This window comes from Geotrypetes seraphini, chromosome 4 (genome assembly GCF_902459505.1).
Source record: "Geotrypetes seraphini chromosome 4, aGeoSer1.1, whole genome shotgun sequence".
Classification (NCBI taxonomy): domain Eukaryota; kingdom Metazoa; phylum Chordata; class Amphibia; order Gymnophiona; family Dermophiidae; genus Geotrypetes; species Geotrypetes seraphini.
In genome coordinates, this window is record NC_047087.1 from 231,250,824 (window position 1) to 231,266,108 (window position 15,285).

The following is a 15,285-nucleotide window of genomic DNA, read 5'->3' on the forward strand; positions in this document are numbered from 1 at the left end:
ATGGAGGCTGCTAGTAGTATGCTGTTCATTTTACCCATGTATATGTTTCTAAATTGGGTGCTCAGCTGTATGTGCTGGAAAAACAACCACACTACTGCAATTGTACCAGGTATTATCCCAGGACAAGCAGGCATGATATTCTCACATGTGGGTGACGTCATCTACGGAGCCCCAGCGCGGACAGCTTTTCAAGCAAACTTGCTAGAAGTTTCAAGTTTGCACACTGCACCACGCATGTGCATGCCTTCTGCCCACTAGAGGGCGCATCCCACCTCGTGGTCCTCAGTTCAATTTTTTCCGCGGAGCCAGAAAGCCCTGTGGATCTGAGCTCCAGTGTTTTGCCTTCTAGCTGCCGCGTTTAGTTTGTTCTTTCATCGAATTAGTTCGCGGTGCTGCTTTCTTTTCTGTTCTTTTCTTAAAAAAAAAAAAAAAAAAAAAATTTTGTTTTTCGTTGGGCTCCGGGGGCTCCCGGAAGCCGTGGCCGTGGGACGTCGGTCGTTCCCGGCCTTCTTCTTTTTCTTCGTTGATGTCCCGTCCTGTTACGGGATTCAAAAAGTGCAGCCGGTGTGAGAGGTTACTTTCCATCACTGACCCTCACCGGTGGTGCATTGTCTGCCTTGGGCCCGAACATCCGACAGCGTCGTGTGATCGCTGTGCAACTTTCCAAAACAGGGCCCTCCGTCGCCGTAAGGCCCGAATGGCTGAATTGTTCGCCGTCGACGCGCCCTCTAAGGCCTCGACGTCGGCCTCGGCTTCGGCCCCGGCCTTGACCTCGGCCTCGGCGTCCTCGGGGGCCTCGGCTTCGCCTCGGCCCTCGTCTTCGAAGACATCGTCAGCGAAGCCAGCTTCGGGTAAGTCCTCTGTTCCATCCCCTCCAGCAAAGAAGCCATCCTCGACTCAGGCTAAGGCGGGTGGGTCGACCCCGGCCCCGCATCGAACCTCGACTTCGCACACCCCGAGGGAATACTCGAGACCGAGGTCGCCCCCCAGGGAGTGTGCCCCGGACTCGGAACTCCCCACCTTCGTGGGGATTCCGGCCTTCCAGGATCTTCTTCGAGCTCTGATCTCCTCGGAGCTGTCGGGAGCCCTGGAAGTGTTGCAGCGTGCTGCGGTCCCGGCGGCCTCGACCTCGGCCGGAGCGCCTTCGGTCTCGGAGGCCCCGGCCTCGGCTCCCTCGACCTCGGGAGCCCCGGCCTCGGCGACCTCGGTCTCGGGTGTTGTGGCCCCGTTAACCTCGGTCTCGGCCCCGCCCCTGACCTCGACCTCGGGGGAGCCTCCTGAGCGGAGCGTAAGGCCCAAAGAAAAGTTGCGCAGAGTGCGCCGTCTTTCCTCTTCTTCCTCCGGGTCTTCCAGGGACGCCTCGCCCTCGGCGCGACCTCGGACGAGGCGCCGATCGAGGAAATCTAAGCGGCACCGAGGCTCGCCTCGGCGCGATCGTTCCTCGTCGTTCGGGGGCGAGGCGCTGCAGGTGTCGGAGTTGCGCCTCGACAACCCGAGGCTCCTCCGCTCACCTCGTGGGAAGGCTTCCCGTGCCGCCTCGCCGAGGAAATGGGAGAGTGTTCCACGGACCCCGGGGTCCTCGCCCAAGGGTTCTGCGAGGAGGATAATTTCCCCTTCCCCCTCGAGGGCCTTGGAGAGGGGATCCTGGGATTCGGGATCTGTTAGGGATCCTCATTATTCTCATGAGGCCTCCCCCCTCTCCTCGGTGGGGCGGTCGAGAACCCCGTCTCCCCAGGCTAGGCCGTCCTCATTTTCATCCTTTGTTCAGGACATGGCCCGAGCCCTAGGGATTGACCTGATGGTAGGTTCTCAGTATTCAAAAGAATTTTTGGAGGAACAGGACCTTCCCACTCCTCCTAGAGAGGTGCCTAGACTCCCTCTCAACAGTGTCCTTCTGCAGACCTGGCTGAAGAACTTGTCAAACCCTCTTACAGTCACGTCTGTGCCTTCAAAAATGGAATCGAAGTATAGGACGATTCCCCCTAAGGGGTTTGATAAAGCGCAGCTCTCCCACCAGTCTCTTCTGGTGGAGTCGGCTCTTAAAAAATCACAGCCCTCACGGGTTTCTGCGGCGGTTCCACCCGGCAGGGAGGGGCGGACCCTGGACAAGTTTGGCCGTCGCCTCTATTCAAATTCCCTGATGGCCACCAGGGTTCTAAATTACGCCTTCACCTTTTCCTCCTATTTGCGTGGTATGGTGAAGGACCTTCCTCAATATCGGAACTCGTTACCGGACTCCCAAAGAGCAGGATTCGATAAGTTTATGTCCAACCTGTCTCAATTGCGGTTGTACCTATTCCATGCAGTGTACGACGCCTTTGAGCTGGTTTCGAGGGTGTCGGCCTTCGCAGTGGCCATGCGCCGCTTGGCCTGGCTTCGCACCCTCGACATGGACCCAAACCTGCAGGAACGTCTTGCAGACTTGCCTTGTGTGGGGTCCGAGTTATTTGACGAGTCATTGGATGCGGCGACCAAGCGGTTGTCGGAGCAGGAGCGCTCTCTAGCATCCCTGGTCCGCCCCAAACCTAGGCCCCCGCCGCAGAAACCTTTTCGACCTCCGCCGCGCCGATACCCTCAGAAGTCGACCCCGGCTTTCTCGAGACCCCCTCCGAGACGGCCGTCTCAGCGAGGCAGAGGGGGACAAACCCAAGCCCCGGCGCAGGGCCCTTCTAAGCCCGCGCCTTCTTTTTGACGGGCTGAGCGGACGGGGCGGGTTCCCCTCCGCAACTTCACAGGGACCCCTTCCTATCGGGGGGCGTCTTCGGTCCTTCCGGGAGGCATGGACCGGGATTACCTCAGACGCTTGGGTGCTCCGGATCGTCTCCGAGGGCTACTCGCTCAACTTTGTGTCCTCGCCACCGGACAGTCCCCCAAGTTTAGTCTCTTGCAACCGTTCGCAGCTACCGACCCTTCTGACCGAAGCCAAAGCCCTCTTGAAGCTTCGGGCGGTCGAGCCTGTCCCCAAGGACCAGTGGGGTACGGGGTTTTACTCCCGTTACTTTTTGGTCCCAAAAAAGACCGGGGACCTGCGACCCATACTGGACCTCAGGAAGCTCAACAAATTCCTGGTCCGGGAGAAGTTTCGAATGCTATCTCTCCCGGTTTTGTATCCTCTCTTGGAGGAAGGGGACTGGATGTGCTCCCTCGACTTGAAGGAAGCATATACCCATGTTCCGGTGCACCCCGCCTGCCGAAGATTTTTACGATTCCAGGTGGGGGACCTCCACCTCCAGTACAGGGTACTGCCCTTCGGCCTGGCCGCGTCCCCACGAGTATTCACGAAGTGCATGGTGGTGGTTGCGGCAGCCCTGAGGTCTCGTGGGCTCCATGTGTTCCCTTACCTGGACGATTGACTCATCAAAGCCCAGACCAGGGAGGGGGTTATCTCAGCGACCCGACGGTCTATTGCCTTCCTGCAAACTCTCGGGTTCGAGATAAACTTTTCAAAGTCTCAGTTGAGGCCGGCTCAGTCTCTTCAATTCATTGGTGCGGTGCTGGACACGGTGCACCTGCGCTCCTACCTTCCGACCCAGCGGTTGGAAGCCTTGGTACGGATGGGCCGCCAGGTCTCTCAACTATCGATGGTGTCGGCCAAGCGCATGATGATGCTGCTCGGTCATATGGCTTCGACGGTACACGTCACGCCGTTTGCGAGGCTGCATCTGAGGATCCCTCAGTGGACCCTCGCGTCACAGTGGCGTCAGGAGTGCGATCCGGTGTCTCGCCTCATTTCGGTGACTCCGCCTTTGCGGAAATCGCTGCGTTGGTGGACAGACTCTTCAAATCTGTCCATGGGGCTACTGTTTCGCACTCCTCCCTTTCGCAAGGTCCTGACCACGGACTCCTCGGAGTACGCGTGGGGAGCCCACCTCGACGGTCTTCGCATGCAGGGCCTGTGGTCGGCAGAAGACCGTCGGTGTCATATCAACGTGCTAGAGCTTCGGGCCATCTTCCTAGCACTTCGGGCCTTCGTTCACATATTGCAGAACCAGGTGGTCCTCGTCCGCACGGACAATCAGGTGGCAATGTACTATGTGAACAAGCAGGGGGGAACGGGGTCTTGGCCCCTCTGTTCCGAGGCTCTCCGCCTTTGGGAATGGGCGGTCTCCCGGAACATCTTCCTCCGGGCGGTCTACATCCAAGGGGAACTGAATTGTCTGGCGGACAAACTCAGTCGACTTCTGCAACCGCACGAGTGGACTCTACACTCAGCAGTTCTGCGCGAGGTTTTCGCTCGCTGGGGAACGCCACAGGTGGATCTGTTTGCCTCTCCGGAGACACACAAACTACCACTGTATTGTTCTCGGATGTACTCACGGGATCGTCTGGAGGCGGATGCCTTCCTTCTCGATTGGGAAGGGAGGTTCCTGTATGCATTCCCTCCTTTCCCTCTGATCATGCGAACGTTAGTAAATCTCAAATCGTCCACGGCCACGATGATTCTTATAGCACCTCGGTGGCCGCGTCAGCACTGGTTCTCCCTGCTGCTTCAGCTCAGTGCCAGGGAACCTCTTCTTCTGCCGGTCTTTCCTTCTCTGCTGTCTCAGAGTCAAGGATCCATGTTACATCCCAATCTGCTGTCATTGCACCTGACAGCTTGGTTTCTTGTTCCCTGACTCCTCCGGATCTGTCTCAATCGGTGAGGGAAGTGTTGGAAGCCTCCCGCAAGATCTCGACGAGGCTTTGCTATTCGCAGAAATGGACCAGGTTTTCCACCTGGTGTTCGTCTTTTCACCTGGATCCGGTATCGGTTCCGGTATCCTCGGTTTTGGACTATTTATTCCATTTGTCGCGCTCTGGCTTGAAAACCACTTCGGTGCGTGTTCATCTTAGTGCGATTTCTGCTTTCCACCAACATCTGGATGGACACCCTCTGTCACTCCATCCCTTGGTGACACGCTTCATGAAAGGGTTACTCAGGGTTTGTCCCCCTCTTAAGCCGCCTTCTGTCGTGTGGAATTTGAATGTGGTTTTAGCTCAACTGATGAAACCCCCTTTTGAGCCACTCAACAAGTCCCTCTTGAAATTTCTGACTTGGAAGATGGTGTTCCTGATTGCCCTCACCTCCGCTAGGCGGATTGGGGAGTTACAAGCCTTGGTTGCGGATCCCCCTTTCACCGTCTTCCATCATGACAAGGTGGTTCTCCGCACCCATCCTAAGTTTGTCCCTAAGGTTGTTTCTGAATTCCACCTCAATCAGTCCATTGTCCTTCCTGTGTTCTTTCCTAAGCCCCACTCCCATCCTGGAGAGGCGGCGCTTCACACGCTTGACTGTAAGAGGGCGTTGGCGTATTACCTTCAACGCACCAGGTCTCATCGGAAGGTCCCTCAATTGTTTTTGTCCTTCGATCCCAATCGATTAGGGCACCCAGTGTCCAAGCGCACTCTGTCTAACTGGTTGGCTGCTTGCATTTCCTTTTGCTATGCTCAGGCCGGCCTTCCTCCCCCGGGTCGAGTCACGGGGCACAAGGTCCGAGCGATGGCAGCTTCGATAGCTTTCCTCCGTTCCACTCCGATGGAGGACATATGTAAGGCTGCCACTTGGTCTTCGGTTCACACATTCACCTCTCATTACTGTCTGGACACTTTATCCAGGAGTGACGGCCGGTTTGGCCAGTCAGTTTTGCAAAATCTGTTTTCCTAAATTGCCATCCTCCCACCTGCCCTTTTTTGATTGGCTTGGAGGTCACCCACATGTGAGAATATCATGCCTGCTTGTCCTGGGATAAAGCACAGTTACTTACCGTAACAGGTGTTATCCAGGGACAGCAGGCATATATTCTCACAACCCGCCCGCCTCCCCGGGGATGGTTTCTATGCTAGTTATGGAACTGAGGACCACGAGGTGGGATGCGCCCTCTAGTGGGCAGAAGGCATGCACATGCGTGGTGCAGTGTGCAAACTTGAAACTTCTAGCAAGTTTGCTTGAAAAGCTGTCCGCGCTGGGGCTCCGTAGATGACGTCACCCACATGTGAGAATATATGCCTGCTGTCCCTGGATAACACCTGTTACGGTAAGTAACTGTGCTTTCAGGCCCAAGTGCTCAAAAGCTTTCCATAAGAGTCATTAAAGCACTCTTACTGGTATGGAAAGCTGTCCTGCTGATGCAAAAAAGGGTTCTCCATGGCTACTACCGATTGTCGTAGCAGCCACTGAGAATCCTATGGTAATGCATTACAGGGAGCTCACTAATATTATGATGAGCACTTTGTGTAATGCACAGCAAGGAAACACGTTGTTTTCCATGCAAACTTTAATGACGGGGTCTGAGCTGTCTGAACTGTCATAGCCTTACTTTTTGTCAGTGCCTGAGCGCTTCATGAGATATGCATAACCCTTCTTTCCCTTCCTCTGTGCTTCTTCTCACTCTTTTTTTTCCAGTTCATTGCACATTCCTTCCTCATTACTCTCGCACTTAATACCTCCCAAAGATTATTTCTTATCTATACAGGAAATAGTCCACTTTGCATAGGCAAGTGAATTTTCCAAACCTTGGCCAGATACAATGCATTTCATTATATATGATTGATGCTTTGGATCATATACTGCATATGGGATTGTTTTCCTGTTCTGTTACTATGTTGCCTGTTAATGCTTATCTCACCAAACCATTTTAAATACTGTATTAGTATAAGGTTAAAAGGTGAAGTGAAAGAGGCTATTAGAGCCAAAAAAACAATCTTTAAAGAATGGAAAAAGGATCTGAATGAAGGAAATAAGAAGAAACACAAACACTGGCAAGTTAGATGCAAAGCGTTGATAAAGGCAGCTAAGAAAGAATAAGAAGATAAACTTGCAAAAGAGACAAAACTCATAGCAATTTTTTTAGATACATCAGAAGCAGGGAATCTGTGGGACCATTAGATAACCAAGGAGCGAAAGGGGTGCTCAGGGAGGATAAGGCCATAACAGAATGACTGAATGAATTCTTTGCTTCGGTCCTTATGAAAGAAGATGTAAGAGATCCACCTGAACCAGAAATGGTTTTCAAGGGTGATGATGCGGAGGAACTGAAAGAAATCTCGGTGAATCTAGAAGATGTACTGAGCCAAATCGACAAGTTAAAAAGTGATAAATCAACAGGTCTGGATGGTATATATCCCAGGGTACTTAAATAACTCAAACATGAAATTGCTGACCTGCTGTTAGTGATATGTAACCTGTCGCTAAAATCGCCTGTAGTACATGAAGATTGTAGGATGACCAATGTTACACACCGATTTTTAAAAAGGACTACAAGGAAGATCTGGGAAATTACAGACCGGTATGCCTCATTTCAATGCTGGGCAAAATGGTAGAAACAATTATAAAAAATAAAATTGTGGAACACGTAGACAAACATGATTTAATGAGACGGAGTCAGCATGGGTTCAGCTGAGGGAGATCTTGCCTCACAAATTTGCTTGACTTCTTTGAAGATGTGAATAAAGGTGAACCGGTTGATATAGTGTACCTAGATTTTCAGAAAGCTTTTGATAAAGTTCCTCACAAGAGGCTTCTGAGAAAATTAAAGTGTCGTGGGATAGGTGGCAAAGTTCAGTTGTGGATTAGAAATTGGTTATCGGATAGAAAACAAAGGGTAGGGTTAAATGGTCATTTTTCTCACTGGAGGAGAGTAAACAGTGGAGTGCTGCAGGGGTCTGTACTAGGACCGGTGCTATTTAACTTATTTATAAATGATCTTGAAATTGGAACGATGAGTGAGGTGATTAAATTTGCAGATGACACTAAACTGTTGAAAGTTGTTAAAACGCATGTGAAAAATTGCAGACGGACCTTAGGAAATTGGAAGACAGGGCATCCAAATGGCAGATGAAATTTAATGTGGACAAATGCAAAGTGATGCACATTGGGAAGAATAACCTGAATCACAGTTACTGGATGCAAAGATCACCTTGAGGGTTAGTGCCCAAGAAAAGGATCTGGGTATCATTGTAGACAATACGATGAAATCTTCTGCCCAATGTGCGGCGGCAGCCATAAAAGCAAACAGGATGCTGGAAATTATTTAAAAAGGTATGGTTAACAAGACTAAGAATGTTGTCATGCCCCTGTATCACTATATGGTGCGACCTCATCTGGAGTATTGCTTTCATTTCTGGTCTCCTTTTCTCAAGAAAGATATAGTGGCGCTAGAAAAGGTTCAAAGAAGAGCGACCAAGATGGTAAAGGGGATGGAACTCCTCTCATATGAGGAAAGACTAAAAAGGTTAGGGTTCTTCAGCTTGGAAAAGAGACGGCTGAGGGGAGATATGTTTGAAGTCTACAAAATCCTGAGTGGAGTAGAACGGGTACAAGTGGATCGATTTTTTTTTGCTCCGTCAAAAAAATTACAAAGACTAGGGGGACACTCTAAGTTATACAGAAATACTTTTAAACCAATGGGAGGAAATTTTTTTTCACTCAGAGAATAATTAAGCTCTGGAATGCGTTGCCAGAGGATGTGGTAAGAGCAGATAGCGTAGCTGGTTTTAAGAAAGGTTTGGACAAGTTTCTGGAGGAGAATTCCTTAGTCTGTTATTGAGAAAGACATGGGGGAAGTCACTGCTTGCCCTGTATCGGTAGCATGGAATATTGCTACTGCTTGGGTTTTGGCTAGGTACTAGTGACCTGGATTGGCCACCGTGAGAACAGGCTACTGGGCTTGATGGACCATTGGTCTGACCCTGTAAGGCTATTCTTATGTTCTTATGTAAGGTACAATAAAATATATTTGTATGTTTTAATATGAGCTGCTGTTGAACCATTTTTGCCCTCATGAGAACTGCTGGTTGTGTCATGTATCTTGCTAAGAGTGTGTAATAGTTTTTTCATTTGGTAAATGCACTACTGTGTCAATGAAATAGTTGAACAGTGGAGAAAATGGGAAAAATTTGGCACACTGAGCATAATGAGAACAAACTTTTAATCTGCAGTATTTTTGTCTTTTAAAATTAGAACACAAGAAGCATAACAGTGTAGTTTACCAGCTGTCTTTTTAAAATTATTATTCCATCTTTATTGAAAATTTCAAATGATAAAAAAGAATCCCTTAAAAAATCCTTCCAAGAAATATGCACACTTAACAGATATAGTACTTTGACCTGAAATTATAACTCCAAAAGCATGCAGATGTCATCAAACCATAAACCAGTGTCTCGCAAACTCTCTGGAGCCGCGGCACCGTAATCTGGGGGCCGAGGCTGGAGGGCATCCAGAAATACACAGACGTCAATGTAATTACGTTACATCAACATCTGCACATGCGCGGAAGCCCTGTAGATGGGGTCCTCAGCTGCCAGTGGGGTGGGGGTGCTGGAAGAGGAGAGGTTCCGGCTGACTGCCTATAGCAGTGATGGCTAACCTTTTTGAGCCCGAGGGCCCAAACTGCCGCACAAAACCAAAGAGTTTCCTCAAAGTGCCAGCACGCTAATTAAACCTTAATAACAAGATTTTAGTATCTAAAAACTCTTTATAAAGTTGCCTGAACTTATGTAACATCATTTTTAAAGGTTGGAATCTTTGTATTGTCAGAGAATCAATTTGATTCACAATCCTTTGGTTTTCATTTCAATTTATTGGCAATTTATAATGTTTTAATGATTTCATTCAATTTAATGAATTTAGGAAGAATTTGATTCAGTTACACAATATATTTTAAATGTATTATTCACATAATATGTCAAATGTATCCTGAGTAAAAAAAAAGATAAACTTCTTAAAACTGTTAACTGTGTCAAGACTCGGTGTGCATTCCCAAAGAGTCTATACATGTTTTTTTGTAAAATTTACAATCAAATTAGAAAATAGTTAAATCATTACTTTTCTAATAATATGATGTAAAGAAAACAAAAGAACTTTCAATTAAACCAACCGTTTTTATTGGAAATTCCAGATTGGAATACAACAGGGCCATGTAAAGTCCCTTTTTTAAATAACATCTTTAAATAATATTTAAATAACTTAGAAAGTGTCTTAACTGCAAACTGAAAACACTGCTTCATGTAAACATATGCATTGGGCATGCTCTGAAAAAAATTAATGTGATTTTTGTTGTTGCATGCATGCTGATAACTTGTCAATCCTTGGCTCATAGTGCATTAATTTCAGAGCAACACATGCAGCACTCATGTCATCTGTTAATCTGTTTCTAGCATCAGATTTTATATGATTCAAAGCCGAAAACAGCTGCTCACAAGCATAGGATGACCCAAACAAAGTAAGAAGAGCAATCCCAAGTGCTTTCATGGACTTAAAATTGTCTGCAGAGAATTCCACGCTTTTAGGATTTCATTTTCAGAACTGCTAGCAGTGATTTCATTTGTTACCCTTTCACACTCAATACGTTCAAGAGCCGCACACAGGTCATTGAATTTACTTTTCCAGATAGAGCTTTCTTGAAATTCCAGTAGCTCCATTTCCAAATTTTGAATATCCAACCACTGTAAGCAGGAAAGATCAAGATCTTCAAATGTGGACTTTTCTGGGGAAGTTATAAATGAAAGGGTTGTCTCCATCTTACGGAACTGAGAAAATCTTTTACTAAAATTCTCCTTTGCTTCGGCTACAATGGTGGAATATGCTTTGTGGATTTCCTGGTGTTTTTTATGACTGTCCACAAATGTAGAATTATCCAAATGTATTTTTAGGTTGGGAAAATATTTTAGCTGTCCACTCTCAAGGTCTTTTTCAAAAACATGCAATTTTCTCTCAAAAGCTTTGATGTCACTAAACATGCTTTCTGCTGTTTTTCCCATGCCTTGTAATTTTTTGTTTAGTACATTAAAGTGGTTAGTAAAATCTGTAAAGAACATGAGGTTGGTAAGCCAGGCCATGTTGGTGAGTTGAGGATAGTCTTCCCCCTTTTCGTTCATAAATAGCCTAACTTCTTCCAAGCAGGCCACAAATCTCTCTAACACTCGTCCTCTGCTCAGCCACCGGACATTATTGTACATCAGTAAAGTGTTATATTGTGCCTGAACCTCATCAAGAAGGGCTTGAAATTGTCGAAAATTAAGAGCACGCGCCATGATGAAGTTCACCATTTTTGTTACATCTTTGAGGACATCGTCAAGTTTTTTGCTGCTTTCTTTGGCGCAGAGAGCCTCTTGATGCATTATGCAGTGAAATTGAATCAGTGGATGTTTTGCTTCCTTAGCAAAGAAATGAATGAATCCTGATGTTGTCCCCACCATGCTAGGTGCTCCATCGCTAGTAACTGAAACTACTTTTTCTGGACTTATGTCTAGTGATGAAAAAGCCTCCATCACAGCATTGTGGATATCTATCCCTTGTGTTCTTCCAGGCAAAGACAGCAGTTTTACCAGCTCTTCTCTCATGATGTCACCAGTAGCATAACGCAAAATGAGCGCTAGTCTTGCATGGTTAGTAATATCTGTACTTTCATCCAAGCACATGGAGTAGAAGGGTGCTTTTTGTAAGTCGCAAGTAAGCTGTTGACTAACATCAGCAGCCATTCGCAGAACCCTATCTTTTGCAGTATTTCTGCTTAGCGGCATCTCAGAGATGCGATGCACAATTTTATCCTTGTTTTGGAAATCATGGAAGAGTGAATTACTCCCAGCCAAAATTGCCTTTTTGATAAAATCTCCATCAGAGAGGGGCTTACCATGTTTTGCCATGCACGGTGAAATTTGAAAGCTGGCAACTGTAAGATGATTAGTTTTTGAAAGATAGTTGCTAAAACTAAGAGACTGGGAGTGATATTTCTTTAATTTTCCTACAAGGAATTCTTTTCTTTGAGCTAACCCAAGTTCAGCAACACTGTTATGGTTGGTCTCAAAGTGACGTTTGACACTTGATATGCGAGACACAACACTTTCATTACACATAATACACAATGCTTTCCCACTGCGTTCAATCACTCCATATGTCTCTGTCCAGGCCTCTTGGAATGGTCTTCCACTATCTGTTTTTGCTTTTTTTGCTGTACTCATTTTCTTTGTTCAAGACTTCAAGTCTACAAAAAGATAAAATTTGTATAATAAAAAAATCTAATGAAGTGCTGTATACAAATCCGTCCCCATAAAAAAATATGTGATTGGGGAATTTTACTAATTGTAGACATCCGTTTTGGTCAAAAAATATACTGTCCGGGTGAAAACCGGACTTGTGCAACCTGAGTGTATGGGAAAAGGACTTATTTTTCATTACTGGAGCCTTTGTTATTTTATTTTGATGTTTTCAAAAGCACTGTGAAGGGCCACATATACACTTTACTGTTTTTTGCTATATTGAGTTTTCCATAAGGTACAGCGCTGAGGATTAGTGTGTTGGTTGTTCACAGAGAGCCCAGCCCTCCTCTCAGCTTACTGAACTTCTCTATGCAATCATCATAAGCAGCTTTTTTATTTCCTTGAATTTAGCATGTCCCCCATGGAAGATACAGAGGTTTTTTACAGAGGAGCACATTATTAGACACATTAACTTCCCCCCATATCCTCACCTCTCTAGCATGGGAGCACTAGGAACTGTTCCTGATTACAGATGTCACATGCGGAGTCACACTACAGCCTCACTGAGTTCCTGTGACAGACTCAGTGTGAAGCTTCTCTTCCTCCCCCCACTTCCCCCTCACACACAGCCTGGCTCATAGGATACTAAGGGGAAGACAGGCAGGCTAAACATCCACTCACAGGACTGCAGCCAGCACAGGAGGATGGGCCGCGGCCCACCGGGACAATGCCCGGTCCTCCCAATGGCCAGTCCGGCCCTGTTGCCAGGTGAGCTGCAAAGCAGACACCGGCACACTCGCCTCCCGCCGCGCCGCATATCTTAATTGCGGACTAGAGAGTTGCACGGGGACAGAAATCCCACCCGTCCCCGCCAAAGTCTCACCCGTCCCCGTGAGGAATCCCACCCGTCCCCATGAGGAATCCCTCCGTCCCCACCCGTCCCCGCGAGGAATGTCCTCCGTCCCCGCGAGGAATCCCCACCGTCCCTATAAACTTCAGAAATAGTTATTTCATTTAATTATGCTACTGAATTAAAGGCTCTGGTAGAAACCCATTTACAAATAAGCAAAAAGACTTTATTAATTTGGAAATATTAATTGGGAAGAATACACACTTTGTAAACGGGTTTCTACCAGAGCCTCTTTTGTTTATAAATTTTTATCAACACAACTAATATACTACTTTATCCTGAAGCAAAAAAAAAAAGAAATAGAATTCTTTTCCTACCTTTGTTGCCTGGTTTCTGCTTTCCTCATGTTCTCATTCAGTTCCTTCCATCCACTGTCTCTCTTCCTTCTGCGTCTTCCATTTGCTCTGTTACTGTGCCTCTCCCTTTCTCCCCCCTTCCAAATTGGTCTGGCACCCATCTTCTTCCCTCCGCTCCCCCCATAGTCTGGCATCTCTGTCTTCTTCCCTGCCAGCGTCTTCTCCCCACTCTCTCTTCCCCATTTCCTTTCAGCATCCTTCTCCCCCCCCCCATCTTCCCCATGTCCTGTCAGCGTCCTTCTCCCCCCTCTGTCTTCCCCATGGCCTTTCAGCATCCTTCTCCACCCCACCCCCCATCTTCCCCATGTCCTTTCAGCGTCCTTCTCCCCCCGTCTTCCCCATGTCCTGTCAGCATCCTTCTCCCCTTCTGTCTTCCACAAATGCTTTCAGTGTCCTTCCCCCCCCACCCCGTCTTCCCCATGGCCTTTCAGCGTCCTTCTTCACCCCTTTGTCTTCCCCAGTGCTTTCAGCGTCCTTCTCCCCCCTCCTTCTCTCCCGCCCCGGGTGCAGCACAGCCGGCCAGGTCCCCTTACTTTTGTGGCGCTTCCACGACCGACAACAGCCCCGGTCTGACAAACCTCCCTGCCCTTAACCGCGAATCTAAATTTCCTTCTTACAGCTGCTGTAAGAAGGTAATTTAGATTCGCGGTTAAGGGCAGGGAGGTTTGTTGGACCAGGGCTGTTGTCGGTTGGTCTGGTTAGCTCCACAAAAGTAAGGGGACCTGGCCGGCTGTGCTGCACACGGGGCGGGGCTGGGCGAACCGCCCCCCTCCCTTGGTAGCCACTCGAGTCGCGAGGCTACTCCTCCTTACCTACCCTGCCTGCAGCACAGAGCCGAACGGAAGTCTTCCCAACGTCAGCGCAGATGTCGGAGGGAGGGAGGGAGGGCGGGCTTTGTTTACCGACGTCAGTTCGGCTCTGTGCTGCAAGCAGAGCAGGTAGGGAGAAAAGCCACGTGACTTAGTACATCCAGCCCCGCAGGAACCCCGCGACCCTCGGAGGCGTCCCCACGGGATCCCCGCGACCCGTGCAGCTCTCTATTGTGGACCTTCCCGCATGCCAGCTGCAAGGCCTTCGTGTGCCACAGCTGGCACGCGTGCCATAGGTTCGCCATCGCTGGCCTATAGGATGTGCCTCTTGCTGCGAGAGGCATGTCCTGTAGGCAGTCAGACAGCACCTCTCTGCTCCTCGCCGGCATCTTGCGGCATATTGAGAATCTCGCTAGTGTTCCGCTACACACAGTTTGCAATACACTGCCATAAACATATGTTGGGAAAAATTTGCTATGACAAACACCAATAAATCATAAACATCAACAAAAAATTATGTCTGAAATTCTCCCTTCCATGCGCCTTCCAATCTTCCCCCAATTTATAGGCTAAATGTTAATCAGATAAGTGTTAATATATATATATCCTATATAATAAAACCCTAGCCGCGCATGCGCACTCTTAACTGTGTGCTTCCATGATCCGTAGATCTGTGGCCGCAGGAGTGCGCATGCGCGAGTCCCCAGCCTTCTTCCCAGCACCTACCTACACTGGCCGACAGGACTGGCCGCTAGTGCTGGACTCCCTGCTCTCCCCAATTGTCGGCTCTTCTCACCAGCGGCGGAGAAGGCTTCCGACGCTGGCAGGGATCGAGAGGAGCCACGGTGACATCTCGCGGGGCAGGAAGGGAAGCGCCATAAAAACACTTCAACCGCTTCGCGGTCCCGACTCCAAAACTGCCGATTCCATCAGCGTGTGGAGTACTCTACACACGATGCATTGGGGCCTTCTACTGCCCTGATTTGCTCTGCCGCATCTCTGATGATGTCATCAGCGACATGCCAGAGTAAATCAGGGCAGTAGAAGGCCCCGAAGCAACGAGTAGAGTGCTGCACACGCTGCTGGAATCAGCAGCTTTGTCGGGACCGCGGGAAGGGAAGGGGGGTAAGGGAAATGCTACTGCTGCACAGGGAAGTGGTGTGGGGGGAGGGAATGCTGCTGCTGCACAGGGAAGTTGGGGGGGGGATCGAAATGGTGCTGTACAGGGAAGTAGGGTGGGGGGAAATGCTGCTGC

At 48.6% G+C, this 15,285-nt stretch overlaps 1 protein-coding gene across 3 annotated transcripts in view; it reads left to right on the forward strand.

Moving 5' to 3' along the window:
- The window catches only part of CHUK (component of inhibitor of nuclear factor kappa B kinase complex), a 197,292-nt gene that overhangs the window by 55,051 nt on the left and 126,956 nt on the right, over positions 1-15,285 (forward strand). The window lies entirely within an intron of this gene.